This window comes from Rhamphochromis sp. 'chilingali' (genome assembly GCF_963969265.1).
Source record: "Rhamphochromis sp. 'chilingali' genome assembly, chromosome: 18".
NCBI classification, from domain to species: domain Eukaryota; kingdom Metazoa; phylum Chordata; class Actinopteri; order Cichliformes; family Cichlidae; genus Rhamphochromis; species Rhamphochromis sp. 'chilingali'.
In genome coordinates this window covers 25,876,554-25,893,642 of record NC_137945.1, presented here as the reverse complement: position 1 = coordinate 25,893,642, position 17,089 = coordinate 25,876,554, and the positions used below count along the sequence as shown (strand labels likewise).

The 17,089-nt window shown below is 39.6% G+C and overlaps 1 pseudogene across 1 annotated transcript in view; it reads right to left on the bottom strand.

The window, feature by feature from the left end:
* Positions 1–17,089, bottom strand: part of LOC308385971 (polypeptide N-acetylgalactosaminyltransferase 17-like) — a 68,931-nt pseudogene that overhangs the window by 6,475 nt on the left and 45,367 nt on the right. Inside the window, exons 17-20 of the transcript in view lie at positions 4,913–5,110; positions 4,296–4,413; positions 345–530; positions 38–175 (exon numbers count right to left, since the gene is read on the bottom strand). The product of the transcript in view is annotated as a polypeptide N-acetylgalactosaminyltransferase 17-like (transcript). The remainder of the gene's footprint in view (positions 1–37; positions 176–344; positions 531–4,295; positions 4,414–4,912; positions 5,111–17,089) is intronic.

Here is a 17,089-nt window from a genome sequence, read left to right as displayed (position 1 = left end):
CTTACTTTTTCCTGTGTCTTTGTCCTTCATGGCTCACCTCACCGTAGAACAGCGTATCGTTGTACCTCCTCATCTCTGGGTAAACGTTGTCTAGGTACCAGTGAAAGCTCTTACATTGCAGACTCTTCCTCAGTGCAACCCTCTGTGATATGTCTCCGTAATCAATACCGTGGTTCTGCAAGAGCAAAGGAAGTTATTATGCCTAAAGTCTCTACATAAATTGTGGAACCAAAAGAAAAACTGTTTGGCTCTGAACATGGACATCTGATAGTCACAAACAGACAAGCATGACTGACAGCATCCTCTCTAAGAGAGGTCTTGGTGCAGAAAAATGCCGTTCTCACCTCCATGGGGATGTTCCAGGCCAGGTAGACATTGGACTTGTACTCATCCATCCAGACCTCTGCCACACGCAGGGCATTAAGGCGTGTGTGGAAAGCTATGTTACTGTGGTAAGGTTTCTTCATTCGTGCAATATGAGCCACTCTGGAGCAAGGCAGCACCTCCATACTGCCTCCACACAGCCACACCTGTGGGTAGTAGGAGTATGAATTAAAGCTCACAATAATATACTGCTGGCTGCTGGGCAGCAGGAAATATAAATAGGCAGATGCACAGTCGCCGCGATGTCCTGATTTATAAAGTCAATTACAGCTAACAGCTGGAGCATAGAGCACCTGGAAGGACGTGTTTTCTTTGTGCTGGAACTAATGAAAGCTAAATCTGTACATTTAGAAGTCCTTCTCGGTTTTTCTTCTTGTTTTCTGTTATATAAAAAATATCTAATTGTTGCTTTTATTCATTTTTTTCTAGCCAACCTTAAGGGGCATCAAGAGGAGCTGAGGTTTTCGGCACTTCAGCACTGGGTTAACTTTTAAGCTCCAACTGTGAGTATACATACATAAATGCATGTTTTTTTACTTATATTGTTTGCTGTGACAACGTATCATCCAGAGCACTCTCCCAGTCAGCGAATACACCATGATGATTCCAGGCATGTCATTAAAGATCAACAAGAAGAGACGGTCAGAAGCACAAGTCATGCTTGAAGATGTGGCCAAAACATCTTCTACAGTTCACCATGCTATTTCCCAGCTTTGATGTAGGACAGCGGGCCAGAACAATAAGACATGAATGCTAGCATAGCCCCAAGAGCTACACAACAACAGAATAAAAAAAGAAGCATAAAAGCAAGCAGTTTACACAATCATAAAAGCATAAGACAACAAGTGAGTTTTGAGTTGGGACTTAAAGAGAGAGATGGAAGAGATATTTCTTAAATCAGGAGGTAGGGAATTCCAGAGTCGTGGAGCAGAGCAGCTGAAAGCCCTGCTCCCCATGGTGGCAAGACGGGGGGAAGGGACGGAGAGAGAAAGGGAAGAAGAAGATCTAAGACATCGAGATGGGGCAGTGATCTGAACCAGATCAGAGAGATATGGAGGAGAGAGATGATGAATAGCCTTAAATGTGTACAAGAGTATTTCTTCTTCCTGACCAAGATTCGTTCCTTTTGTTGCTTCTCATTAACAGAGGTCAAAGAAAGTATAATGATAAAGTGGAGAACTACTGGACATCATTCATTTTTGGTGCTAAAGGTTTAAGAATTAACTGCAGCAGAAGAGCTTCACCTGCTTGTGAAGTGGTTTAGAAAAGAAACCTCAGAGCATGAAGGTTGAATCAATTATCTCCTCATACAAACCACCCAGCAGCTGAGCTGAAAATGATATCAGAATGGCTAGAACAATGTTATGGTGCATCTAGAGCTACTGAAACAGCTCTTAATGCAAAACTTTAAAAAAGAGCTTTTTGACCTAGCAGACTTGCTATTGAAGAAATAGGAAGCTGAACAAGATAACTTCCTCCCAGGATCCTCTCTGGAAACAGCCAGTGGTACTCATCCCTTTTTCCAAAAGCTTCTACACAACCTCAGGAAAAATGGACATGCCCAAATAAGGGCATCATGTAGCTACAATCTCTAAGTTGATCAGTGGTGGAATCCAATGACCTAGCTGTAATCCTTACTTCATTCACAATGATAGCCATCAAAATCAGCAGGTCAAGACTGAGGTATCCTCTGCAGGTTTGGAGAACAAATGTGCAAAGCCAGCAACTGACCAATTAGGAACTATCCCAGCCACAGAAAAACACAGCCCTTAAACAAACACAGAGGCTTCAGAGGAAAACCCCTTGAAGAACAGATGAGAACAGGACATGGTGCTGTGAATTCATTCATGCAGGACTGTGAGTGAGATCAAACCACTGGACCCTGAATTGACCTCTCACTGTTAGGTAGAATTGTTGTGCACATCCACAAGCTTCAAAAGGAGATTAACTGCTCTCATAATGAATAATTTACCCAGAAAGTGGATCTCGGCAGGGTACTCACAGAAGAACTGAGCATCAAAATGGAAAAGAAAGAAGATTTAAGACACGTTAGGCATGGTTGTTGTTGACAGAAGGACTGGTCTGAGTATTTTGGAAACTCCTGATCTACTAGGATATTTCTGTATTACCATCTCTAGGGTTATCCCAAGGGATGGTCCAAAAAAGAGGAAATATCCAATGAGAGACAGTTCTCTGGGTGAAAATATCTTGTTGATACCAGACCCGACCAGAGACTGCTTTGAGCTGACAAGAAGGCAACAGTAAAACAGATAACTTCTTCTTAAAAACCACTTTTGCATTACTTTGAACCGTGAACCTTGAAGAATTTGGGCTAGAGCAGCAGAGGACCATATCAGGTGCTACTCTTGTGAGCTAACAGGAAAGTCTCCACAGTCAGGGGATCTCAATCAGATAGATCACCTTTGGTATATGACGCAATGGGAGATTCCCATCGTGAATGCACAGCTGACAAATCTGCATCAACTGCATGAGGCCATCATGCCACGATCAATCTTTGAGGAATGTTTCCAGTACTTTGTTGAATCTATGCCATGAAGAATTAAAACAGCTCTGAAGGCAAAAGAGTGTCCAACCTAATACTGACAAGGTGTATCTAATAAAGTATCTGCTGAGTGTGTCCAACCCACGAGCCTTCTGCTGTGAACATAATGAAGACATGGATATCCAAGCTATCTGAACCCACGTCAAAGTGATGTGAGCGTAACAGAAACTTCAAACTGACAGGTCGCCAAACAATTGCACAGATGCAACCTATTTCACTCCTGACAAACATTCCTACTGGATAAAAAGTAGGTCCGTCAGTCTTTCTTCACACTGGGAACAATATGAAACATGTTCCATCCACAGATAAGGAGCACTACAAACAGAAAATGGGCACATAGGTTTTAAAGATAACCTATGTGTTTCTGTTACCCAAGGACACGGGTGCTAACCAACAGAGGGTATGCCAAAAAAAAACATTTTACTGCTCTCTGCCACACTCTAAGATAAATAAGCAGTACTATGATTTCATGTAAAAGATGTTGGACAACAACCATGCAAAATTGCCCCATAGAGGTGCTGATATCTACCGCTTAACATTCATTATCCCAAGAATCCTGTTAAAACCCAAACAGTCATTGATTCAAGTGCTTGTTATGAAAGAGTTTCTCTGAATGAGGGCCTTCTCCCTGGACACATCCAAACAATCCTCTTGTAAGGGTTGTAGTGAAATGTAGAAATGTTGTTGTCGCAGGGCAACTCTGGATATGTGTCCCACTGCTTTGTAGTAAAAGAGGAACAGAAAGAAATGTGGTTCTTGAGATGTGACATTGTGGGCTAGATTCATGTCTTTGCTAATACTTCATCTCCAGCAGTTGTAATATATTTATAGGTGCGTTGAAGCTGAATTTTAGCTGTTTTATTGCATCTGTACACGTTTACTTATCTAGACTTAATTTTGGGGGGAATCTTGATATTTTTGATGACAAGATATAAGAACTTTCCATTTCAGATTCAAGTTATGACCAAGTCAACTCAAAGACAAGGCAACCGTTTTTGTCTTTCTAAAAATATTTGATTGTTTAGCTTGCTGGATAAAAGCCAACACACTCGGGTTGTGAAAATGTTTGACGTTATTTTTTCAGGAAAAATCTAATAACCTTGCAGAAAAACAAAAGACTCTCCAATCTCTCAAAATGTACAGAAACAAACTCCAACCTTCCTGCTCTGCTCTACGTGACCTATTTATCTCCATTGCCCTGCTGTGAGCTGCTCACACAGGACTGGTCCTCCAGGACTCTTAATGGGGCCTCATCAGTGGTGCCACGCTACGGTGGCCACTGCTCCACTTAAAACCTACAGGGGTAAAGAGGGAGCAGGAACAAGAGGAAACTGGGTGACACACAAACCCTGATGCCTAGTTCGATGTTCTCCCCTCCGTAGACGTCCATGCCTGAGTCGAGTAGACCGAGTTCTCCAAAGTAGTCCCGATTGGCCACAAAGGAGCATCCAATCATGGCAGGCGTCCTGCAGCCAGGAAAACACACTATCATGTGACACTGAGCGTTTGCAAACACCAGAATGTGTTTTTTTGTGGCTTTATCTGATGTTTATTTTGGAGTACTTTTCTACAACCCAAATCTCCACTATGCAAAGTTTCACACTTTATATTTCAGCCTATTATGTGGAGGGTAAATCTAAACATTTTTGTGCATACTCATGCAATTTATTCTTATTTTTAATTAAAGAATGGAAGGAAATCCAATTTAACACAAATATATGGGTGATAATCAGATAATTAAAATCCTATTTTCACCACTCTCTAATTTAGGCTGTAATTTTTTTATTGCTTTAATGAAGTCTGGTTTCCCATCAGGAGCTTTTTTTCTTGTTTTCCCCTAATCTTCCCCAAAACTAAAAAAAGAACTTGGTGGCAGTTTTATTGAAAATCTTAAAGAAGTGGAAAAAAATACATCTCAGAAGTGTGAGATCTGTGTTCACGTTTAAATGGGAGAAGCTGGCATACCTTATTGGTGCAGACATGTCTCCCTCCTCCCACCACTCTTTGGGTGGATTAATGTACATGCACCACAGTTCCCAGTTGTAGCCATGGCCAGAGTTCTCATAGCGCTCCACCTCAAAGGTATCGTGCTTGATGTTGTCGATTGACGGCAAGATAATCCTCTTGTGGTTTTCTTTTATTCTAGCTAGAACTGGTTCTGACCTGAAAAAAGTGCAAACACACACACACTCACACATTTAGTTGACTTTACTTTGTGCAGAAACAAAGTTTATAACATCTTTTAAGAGCACCACTTTTTTCATCCACTTCAGTCAAATAGAAAGTTCCTTGTGTCGTCCCAGTTTTATCACTAATTCTGTTTGATTCAGCCGAGTTGAGCTCTGCAGGGGGCAGTGAGAGAACTGCACGGTATACCTTAAGTTATGCACTGAGCTCGAAAATGAGATCCACAAAAAGACATCAACAGGATGTGGCAGTTGTCTTAGCGGGGTTAATAAGGTCCCTCATTGCATGCTAATTTCTTGACAGTATTTAGCCTTTGATTCAGTTCACCACCAAGCGCTCAGCTTTTTTGAATTAGTACAAAACCTTCATTTTTTATGGTTACTAAAAATTTACTTTTACGACAAGTTCTCCAAGAGGGGTCCTGTTTTGGTGTGTGTTTTATGTGTGCTTGTGATGTTTTTTTTTAAATAAAATCCGTTCAACCTGATCCCACAGCCTCAAGTGTCTCATTTTAAAACTTCTCAGGCGTGAAATAGCTTGGCTCTTCCTTTTATGCAGCTTCAGCTATCCTTTGTCTTCTCTTTCCATGGTTTCTTTGCACTTTGTAGCACTCTTTTAACACTGATACCCAAAGCTCTATTATTGTCATTGTTGTTATCATGAATAAGTAGAGAGATACTCCCATACGGTTTATGACAAAATTTAATCCGAAGTGATTGATGGCCCTAATCATGACCTTTTGACCTCGCCCCTCCCCCCCGGAAGCGAGTAATGACCGTGACGAATTGCATCCGGAGAAGGGGGGGGCGGGAACCCCCCGACATCCGGAGAAGGGGGGGCGAACCCCGGAAGCGCGCCATCTGTCGCTAAGCGTGTCGAATTGCATCCTGAGAAGGGAGGGGGGGTAAACCTCCGGAAGCGCGCCATCTGTTGTTGGGAAAAAAAAAGAAAAAAGTTTTTAGAGGGAGGAGAATAAAAGCAGAGAGGAGGAGTTCACAATTTCTAAGCCTCAGACACACAAGATGGATTTCATTCTGCAGCCCAGCAGCTCTCCTGTGTCCGATGAGATCTGCTCTCCCAAAGAAGAAGGCTTTGAATATGCCATATTCAAATACAGCATATTTACTAAGGAAGGCCTCGATCCGGACCTTATGACACTTCCGGAAATACTCCGGAATTGTCTAGTCATTTTCAGACCTGATGCGTCATGTTCCATAAACATGAGGGGAGGGGTTTGGTTCCTGAAGCACAGCGGTGATGCAGCAGCTGATTTTGTGCTGTATAGAGAGACAGAGCGGCAGCTAGTTTTCCGCAAACTCATAGTCTGAATTCTGTTTCAATATTATGACGATTTTCTCTGTATTTCTTAATGGGAATAAAGAGTGACTTCCTGTAGAGATTTCAATAGTATTTTATTTTCCTATAATACAGACGCAGTAAAAAAAACCTTTAAGATGATCTGCCTAGCAACAAATTGCATTTTTAGGCTACACCATAGCTTGTGATGAAAAGAAGAACTTTCTATCCGCTTGTAACCTACAGGCTGCCTACCCCGTATGTGTAAAAATGAATAAATATCCCTTAGTGAATACTTTTCTTTGAATACTACTTTTCCTTTTGGAATCCCTTTTACAAGGGACTGAAAAAACAAACCATAATTGCCGTGACAGGCGATCTTGTTTCACACACACACACACACACACACACACACACACACACACACACACACACACACACACACACACACACACACACACCGCGGGTCAAGGAGGAGTGAGATATCAGATATCAGTTTTTTCTCAATGCTTATAACCTATAACGCGCCCCCCAAAACAATATTATTATTATTAAAACATCTATAAGGTAGGTTTTGCGCAGCCTGCTCCTTGTCAGACCAAAGTTTTTTTCTTCATTACTTTTAGCTACTTTTACACTGGGTTTTCTCAATAGACAGAAAATGAAAATGAGGAGTCAACAGCCGATATTATCATTGCTTGTAACCCGGTAAATAATTTCGTACATCTCCCCATAAAATAAGCCTTAGTGGAAAAAAGCTCATATTCGAATACGTTTATTCCCCTCTGTGGGAAAGAGTTTTTTTCTCAGAGTCAACCATGAGGCGAGTTTTGTCAACAGCAATTGTCCATTTGGTAAAACAAATATCCGCCTCTAAGTCGTATTTTACCGTTGCAGAATGTGGAAAACAGACAGCCCTCACAGGAGGCACCCAGGGGCCCACCTCACACACCATAGTTAAAATATTTAAATTTCAACTAAATTTGTAGTAATGATCGGATTTCCTCACTTATCTACACCACACTCCTTGATTTCTTATCGTTTCTTATCGTTCCTCTGTCCCTTAATAGAAACTATCCTCCCTTTCAGTTGTCTTTTGCACTTCCATATCGCAAAGCAGTTACTGTAGGTTATTTTCTGCTTATGCATTAATGTAATTAATTAACTTATTTATCCTTAAGTACGGTAATGACTTGAGTTCTAATGCTTTTTGTCTCTTGAGTTAGCCGTCAATGTGGGATTTTTTTACCCTTTTGTTCAGTTAAAGCTGCCTTTCATTCTTCAACGCAGCTTAAACTCTAATAGGTAAGCTTTCTTGTAATTTCTTAGTTCTGCAGGCTTCTTGAAAGACATCCGAGACTCTTCTTTGGATGCTGGATGCCTTTTGTTTTGTTTTCTGTCAAGATGATCCCACACTGCTTCGATTATCTTGAGGTTCGAACCCTGGAGAGATCAATCCATGACTGATGCGTTGTTTCATCCAGGCATACTTTGACTACAATGGCAGTATGTTTGCGATCATTGTCGTACTGAAAGTTGCTGCCAATCAGACATTACTTGGTATTACATGGTCGATCAAAATCTGGTGGAACTTTTCTACATTCATAATTTGATTAATTTGGATAAGAGCTCCAACAACACTGGCTGAAATCCAGCCTCAAAGCACGGTAGAGTATCCACGCTGTGTTAAAGACGGCTATAGACATTCACTGTTGTATCTCTCTTCGGACCTCTTCCATGCATATTTCAAATTTGGATTCATTACTCCATAAGACATATTACAGCTGATTTCTTTTTCCAGTCAATTTCTTGTGTAATTTGGCACACCTCAGCCTTATTTTTCTCTGTTCTCCTTCCTTAAGAATGGCTTATTAACAGCCACCCTTCCAACTCAGATAACTTTTGATGAAATGTTTACAGCACTTGAGTTACTCGCCACGGCCATCCTAAATGCTAAGAACACTAAACTTTAATTCTAAATTACGTTAACCAGAAAAAACAAGCCAAAGTCGAGATGTTGCTGAGCTGACCTGTGCTATGCTATGCCTTCTAAAGCACGTATAATGTAAACAGAACTGGTCTTTGCACAGAAGCCTGTGGAGCTTCATAATTAACCTCAGTGTGTGAAGAGCACTCTCCATTTAATAATAGCTGTAATAAAATGTTATGGCCGACGGTGTTAAACGCTGCACTTGGGTCTAGCAGGGAAGATTTCAACTTTTCAATACGAATGAAGGCTGAAAACTGATTAGATTAATGTCTGATGATCTTTTCTGTGCTTCTTCAAGTTTGTAACACCAAACATATTAAAGGATGATGTAAGGCTCACAGGAAGAGTTTAATTAGACACACATTTACTATTTTCTTTATACTCTTTCTTTCTTGACATGTTTAATATGATTACTATCAGAGGAGAAAATGACCCTTGTGTAGTTTAAAAAAGTTTTATTTAATCAAACTGTAATGTTGTTGAACTCTGACGGACGTGTCTTTTAATCTTGTCAACAAATCCTTAATCATCTAAATCTGCCATTTATCATCTAGTAAAATGTTCCCTCTGCTTCTGCTGCACATCTCCCCGGACACTCTCCGCTTCACCTGTCCTGTGCAGGTGGTCCAACCCCTGCCTGCCTCCTTAAACTGGGGTGTTTAAATCTCTTTACCTCTGTTGTGAACTTCACACAAAGTTTGTGGTAACAAAATCAAACTGACGAGGATCTCGTTTGAAAAACACACACTCACGAGACAAAATAAAAACAGACTGCTCAAAGCAAAAGCAGAGCCCTCACAGCTGGTAGTACAAAACACAGCGACAACATGCGTATTAGATACCCTCAGTGCCAGAAGCATAAATATGAAAAAATGTGATCACCAAGAGTATCCTAACAACGGCGTTGAGGTGGGTGTTACAGTAAAAAAAAAAAGTAGCCAAATTTTCATCTGAAAATGTTGAATTTTAGTAAAAACAATGCTCTGTAGTTTGATACTGTCGTTACAGACTAAGCAGATGTTTAAAGCCTTCGGACGCTCATTTGAAACGCACTCATTCTCCTTATCAGCTGGAAACATTAAAGCCGTAAAATGACTTTTTCAAACGGATAAAAACTATTGAACAACAGCAATGTTGAGCCTGTTCCAAAATTTGGATGTACATGTGTTGAAGGTGTGGGTCTTGTTGAATTATTAAACATACATTCTTTAATTTTTCGAGCCACAAAAACAACAACTTTTAATTTTCTTCTGCTTGAGTATCGGCCTCGGGTAGCTCTACTTATCATTGCTCAGTCAGTTGTCTGTTTGTGCTACTTTTTTAAGGAGCAGCGTATTATTGGTAAGGGTGACTTTATGTGTTTAGCTACTTAAGTGGAAGTACTGTGGATAGTTTTACCTTACATACATAGATCTACCAATACAGCTTCTGAGGTAACTGTTTACAAAATGTTATAATCTATTCAAAGGTTCTTTGCAATTTTACATTGATAAACATTATCCTTAACACATTTGGCCCACATAAAGTACTATGGCCATCACACTGTCATTTAGAATTGTTTAAATAACTCCTGTCTTAAGTCCTTCCATCAAAAAAAAAAAAAAAAAAAAAAAAAAACATGGTTCACTTTTACATCACAAAATGTTAGAAATATAAGTCGTTCATAACAAACTGAAAGGTTGGGAGTTTAAAAATCCAAACCGATGGAAGAATCAGAATCAGAATACTTTATTGATCCCTGGGGGAAATTATTTTTTGTTACAGTGCTCCATTATAAACCAACATTAAGACAAGACAGACAATACACTAACTAAGAATAGTACAATATATACATATATATACATACATACATACATACATACATAAGTCACTCATAAATAAATAGCTGGAAAAGAAACATGTGTAGCTGTAGCAGCAAACAGTGTGTTAAGTGGATGCGTTGTACAGGGAGATGGCCACAGGCAGGAAAGATTTCCTGTGTCGTTCAGTGGTGCTTTTCGGTAATCTCAGTCTCTCACTGAACGTGCTCCTGTGACTGACCAGCATGTCATGGAGTGGGTGGGAGGTGTTATCCAACATTGTCTTTATCTTGGACAGCATCCGCCTCTCCGACACCACCTTGAGGGTGTCCAGCTCCATCCCCACAACATTGCTGGCCTTACGGATCAGTTTATCGAGTCTGTTGGCATCTGCGACCCTCAGCCTGCTCCCCCAGCATGCAACAGCATAGAGGATCGCACTGGCCACAACAGACTCATAGAAAACTCATAGAAAATAGGAAGCAGAAGTAGAAGACTATAACGTCTCAGAGCACACGGTGTCTATTATTGTGTAGACATGTATAAATAAGAGCTTAATAAAGATGCTTAATTTCTTAAGAAATAAACAGGTGGAGTGATCTTTATCAAAAGTGGATGTTGCATCTCTGGCTAAACCACTGTACCCAAAAAAACTTTAAAAATCTACTGTGTGTGAGGCTGTGTAAGTAAAGCTTGCCCTTCACACCCGCGTGTAATAAACCATTTGTTGAGGGGTTGTGGATTTGGCACCTCAGCATTGTGAAAGTGGGGAAACATGTTTCTGGCTGTGCATAAGATTTCTGCTTACAACTTAGAATCTCAGTTCTAAATGAAATTCAGATGTTTTTTTTAAGTATGGCTAATGTATTATTTGACTTCTAAGACACACACACACACACACACACACACACACACACACACACACACACACACACACACACACACAAGAACAACACAGAGAAGAAGAAGAGGGGGTCGTTTTACTACGCATCATAAAAACGCAATCATTCATAACATGGACAGTGAGAAGTAAAACTCGTCGTCTTACCACATGTTATATTCTGTAAACTTAAAATAATCCGCAGAAATTAGAGTTTAGTGTTTTAATTCATCTATTAAAAAACACGAGTCAACATTACTGAAGTGACGCTTTAACGATGCGTCTTATCATCGTGTTTATGATGATAAAACATGTTCTCTCGTTAGTAGATGTCTGCGCTGTCACTTGTCACGAAAATGTTCAGAGCCAGGGTTCCTCTTTAATTACCATTGATCGTTAATAGGGTCACAAAAGATTTGTCGCATTATCCCCATAAACAAAATGCTTTTATAGAAATCATTGTGATACAAATATTTAGATTCTTGATTCACAATGTGCACGAACTCAAAATCTTTAGAGGTTCATATTTATAAAGTATCGCAAATAATACATTTATACCATTGTATGAGCTACACTTCTTGTAAAAACTGATTGAAAAAAGCTCCTGTCGTGACCTTCCTTCTGTGAGGACACACACACACACACACACACACACACACACACACACACACACACACACACACACACACACAGAGAGAGAGGGAGAGGGGGGGGGGGGGGGAGATCATTAGGATTGGAGGCGTTTTTTGGATTTTCACTTATTGTCGGCTTTACAGTCACATAAAATTCATTCCAATTTTTTGCCTTTGCTTCAATTAAGGTGTTTCTTTAAATCTACAGCAGCTCCCTTTTCAAAAGGTTTACTGACAACTGACAACGATCAATAGCAGCATACGTGGGGGGAAGAGTATGAGTCTTACGGTGACAGCGGGGCCGTGGGAGCCGGAGGGAGGGGTGAGGGTCCGCGCTAAATTTGCAAAGTTACTGATTTAAAAATTATATTTTTGAATTTTTAATTGCATGACAAACATACGATAGACTCTTGAGCATATTTATATAGCTAAATACACAACGGTATAACCGTGCTAAATAAAAGAGGTCCAAGTACCAAAGCACTCTAATGCAAGCCTCTAAACTGCATGTTGATAAGTACGTGAAGCGTACCTCTACAGCTGAAAACAGATTGTATCCATACTTTGAGGATCTGCTGAATTGTTTTTTTTTTTTGATGAACTGCAGATGATGATGAATTCCTCTTTATTGTAGAAACAGTCCCTAAGCTGTTGTTGCTCATACTTACCGAGTTCCCTAGCTACTTCCTTACTATGTCAGTAAACCTTTTGAAAAGGGAGCTGCTGTAGATTTAAAGAAACACCTTAATTGAAGCAAAGGCAAAAAATTGGAATGAATTTTATGTGACTGTAAAGCCGACAATAAGTGAAAATCCAATCACAGAAGGAAGGTCACGACAGTATCAGTAAATATGAACCTCTAAAGATTTTGAGTTCGTGCACATTGTGAATCAAGAATCTAAATATTTGTATCACAATGATTTCTATAAAAGCATTTTGTTTATGGGGATAATGCGACAAATCTTTTGTGACCCTATTAACGATCAATGGTAATTAAAGAGGAACCCTGGCTCTGAACATTTTCGTGACAAGTGACAGCGCAGACATCTACTAACGAGAGAACATGTTTTATCATCATAAACACGATGATAAGACGCATCGTTAAAGCGTCACTTCAGTAATGTTGACTCGTGTTTTTTAATAGATGAATTAAAACACTAAACTCTAATTTCTGCGGATTATTTTAAGTTTACAGAATATAACATGTGGTAAGACGACGAGTTTTACTTCTCACTGTCCATGTTATGAATGATTGCGTTTTTATGATGCGTAGTAAAACGACCCCCTCTTCTTCTTCTCTGTGTTGTTCTTGTGTGTGTGTGTGTGTGTGTGTGTGTGTGTGTGTGTGTGTGTGTGTCTTAGAAGTCAAATAATACATTAGCCATACTTAAAAAAAACATCTGAATTTCATTTAGAACTGAGATTCTAAGTTGTAAGAAGAAATCTTATGCACAGCCAGAAACATGTTTCCCCACTTTCACAATGCTGAGGTGCCAAATCCACAACCCCCCAACAAATGGTTTATTACACGCGGGTGTGAAGGGCAAGCTTTACTTACACAGCCTCACACACAGTAGATTTTTAAAGTTTTTTTGGGTACAGTGGTTTAGCCACAGATGCAACATCCACTTTTGATAAAGATCACTCCACCTGTTTATTTCTTAAGAAATTAAGCATCTTTATTAAGCTCTTATTTATACATGTCTACACAATAATAGACACCGTGTGCTCTGAGACGTTATAGTCTTCTACTTCTGCTTCCTATTTTCTATGAGTTTTCTATGAGTCTGTTGTGGCCAGTGCGATCCTCTATGCTGTTGCATGCTGGGGGAGCAGGCTGAGGGTCGCAGATGCCAACAGACTCGATAAACTGATCCGTAAGGCCAGCAATGTTGTGGGGATGGAGCTGGACACCCTCAAGGTGGTGTCGGAGAGGCGGATGCTGTCCAAGATAAAGACAATGTTGGATAACACCTCCCACCCACTCCATGACATGCTGGTCAGTCACAGGAGCACGTTCAGTGAGAGACTGAGATTACCGAAAAGCACCACTGAACGACACAGGAAATCTTTCCTGCCTGTGGCCATCTCCCTGTACAACGCATCCACTTAACACACTGTTTGCTGCTACAGCTACACATGTTTCTTTTCCAGCTATTTATTTATGAGTGACTTATGTATGTATGTATGTATGTATGTATATATATGTATATATTGTACTATTCTTAGTTAGTGTATTGTCTGTCTTGTCTTAATGTTGGTTTATAATGGAGCACTGTAACAAAAAATAATTTCCCCCAGGGATCAATAAAGTATTCTGATTCTGATTCTTCCATCGGTTTGGATTTTTAAACTCCCAACCTTTCAGTTTGTTATGAACGACTTATATTTCTAACATTTTGTGATGTAAAAGTGAACCATGTTTTTTTTTTTTTTTTTTTTTTTTTTTGATGGAAGGACTTAAGACAGGAGTTATTTAAACAATTCTAAATGACAGTGTGATGGCCATAGTACTTTATGTGGGCCAAATGTGTTAAGGATAATGTTTATCAATGTAAAATTGCAAAGAACCTTTGAATAGATTATAACATTTTGTAAACAGTTACCTCAGAAGCTGTATTGGTAGATCTATGTATGTAAGGTAAAACTATCCACAGTACTTCCACTTAAGTAGCTAAACACATAAAGTCACCCTTACCAATAATACGCTGCTCCTTAAAAAAGTAGCACAAACAGACAACTGACTGAGCAATGATAAGTAGAGCTACCCGAGGCCGATACTCAAGCAGAAGAAAATTAAAAGTTGTTGTTTTTGTGGCTCGAAAAATTAAAGAATGTATGTTTAATAATTCAACAAGACCCACACCTTCAACACATGTACATCCAAATTTTGGAACAGGCTCAACATTGCTGTTGTTCAATAGTTTTTATCCGTTTGAAAAAGTCATTTTACGGCTTTAATGTTTCCAGCTGATAAGGAGAATGAGTGCGTTTCAAATGAGCGTCCGAAGGCTTTAAACATCTGCTTAGTCTGTAACGACAGTATCAAACTACAGAGCATTGTTTTTACTAAAATTCAACATTTTCAGATGAAAATTTGGCTACTTTTTTTTTTTACTGTAACACCCACCTCAACGCCGTTGTTAGGATACTCTTGGTGATCACATTTTTTCATATTTATGCTTCTGGCACTGAGGGTATCTAATACGCATGTTGTCGCTGTGTTTTGTACTACCAGCTGTGAGGGCTCTGCTTTTGCTTTGAGCAGTCTGTTTTTATTTTGTCTCGTGAGTGTGTGTTTTTCAAACGAGATCCTCGTCAGTTTGATTTTGTTACCACAAACTTTGTGTGAAGTTCACAACAGAGGTAAAGAGATTTAAACACCCCAGTTTAAGGAGGCAGGCAGGGGTTGGACCACCTGCACAGGACAGGTGAAGCGGAGAGTGTCCGGGGAGATGTGCAGCAGAAGCAGAGGGAACATTTTACTAGATGATAAATGGCAGATTTAGATGATTAAGGATTTGTTGACAAGATTAAAAGACACGTCCGTCAGAGTTCAACAACATTACAGTTTGATTAAATAAAACTTTTTTAAACTACACAAGGGTCATTTTCTCCTCTGATAGTAATCATATTAAACATGTCAAGAAAGAAAGAGTATAAAGAAAATAGTAAATGTGTGTCTAATTAAACTCTTCCTGTGAGCCTTACATCATCCTTTAATATGTTTGGTGTTACAAACTTGAAGAAGCACAGAAAAGATCATCAGACATTAATCTAATCAGTTTTCAGCCTTCATTCGTATTGAAAAGTTGAAATCTTCCCTGCTAGACCCAAGTGCAGCGTTTAACACCGTCGGCCATAACATTTTATTACAGCTATTATTAAATGGAGAGTGCTCTTCACACACTGAGGTTAATTATGAAGCTCCACAGGCTTCTGTGCAAAGACCAGTTCTGTTTACATTATACGTGCTTTAGAAGGCATAGCATAGCACAGGTCAGCTCAGCAACATCTCGACTTTGGCTTGTTTTTTCTGGTTAACGTAATTTAGAATTAAAGTTTAGTGTTCTTAGCATTTAGGATGGCCGTGGCGAGTAACTCAAGTGCTGTAAACATTTCATCAAAAGTTATCTGAGTTGGAAGGGTGGCTGTTAATAAGCCATTCTTAAGGAAGGAGAACAGAGAAAAATAAGGCTGAGGTGTGCCAAATTACACAAGAAATTGACTGGAAAAAGAAATCAGCTGTAATATGTCTTATGGAGTAATGAATCCAAATTTGAAATATGCATGGAAGAGGTCCGAAGAGAGATACAACAGTGAATGTCTATAGCCGTCTTTAACACAGCGTGGATACTCTACCGTGCTTTGAGGCTGGATTTCAGCCAGTGTTGTTGGAGCTCTTATCCAAATTAATCAAATTATGAATGTAGAAAAGTTCCACCAGATTTTGATCGACCATGTAATACCAAGTAATGTCTGATTGGCAGCAACTTTCAGTACGACAATGATCGCAAACATACTGCCATTGTAGTCAAAGTATGCCTGGATGAAACAACGCATCAGTCATGGATTGATCTCTCCAGGGTTCGAACCTCAAGATAATCGAAGCAGTGTGGGATCATCTTGACAGAAAACAAAACAAAAGGCATCCAGCATCCAAAGAAGAGTCTCGGATGTCTTTCAAGAAGCCTGCAGAACTAAGAAATTACAAGAAAGCTTACCTATTAGAGTTTAAGCTGCGTTGAAGAATGAAAGGCAGCTTTAACTGAACAAAAGGGTAAAAAAATCCCACATTGACGGCTAACTCAAGAGACAAAAAGCATTAGAACTCAAGTCATTACCGTACTTAAGGATAAATAAGTTAATTAATTACATTAATGCATAAGCAGAAAATAACCTACAGTAACTGCTTTGCGATATGGAAGTGCAAAAGACAACTGAAAGGGAGGATAGTTTCTATTAAGGGACAGAGGAACGATAAGAAACGATAAGAAATCAAGGAGTGTGGTGTAGATAAGTGAGGAAATCCGATCATTACTACAAATTTAGTTGAAATTTAAATATTTTAACTATGGTGTGTGAGGTGGGCCCCTGGGTGCCTCCTGTGAGGGCTGTCTGTTTTCCACATTCTGCAACGGTAAAATACGACTTAGAGGCGGATATTTGTTTTACCAAATGGACAATTGCTGTTGACAAAACTCGCCTCATGGTTGACTCTGAGAAAAAAACTCTTTCCCACAGAGGGGAATAAACTTATTCGAATATGAGCTTTTTTCCACTAAGGCTTATTTTATGGGGAGATGTACGAAATTATTTACCGGGTTACAAGCAATGATAATATCGGCTGTTGACTCC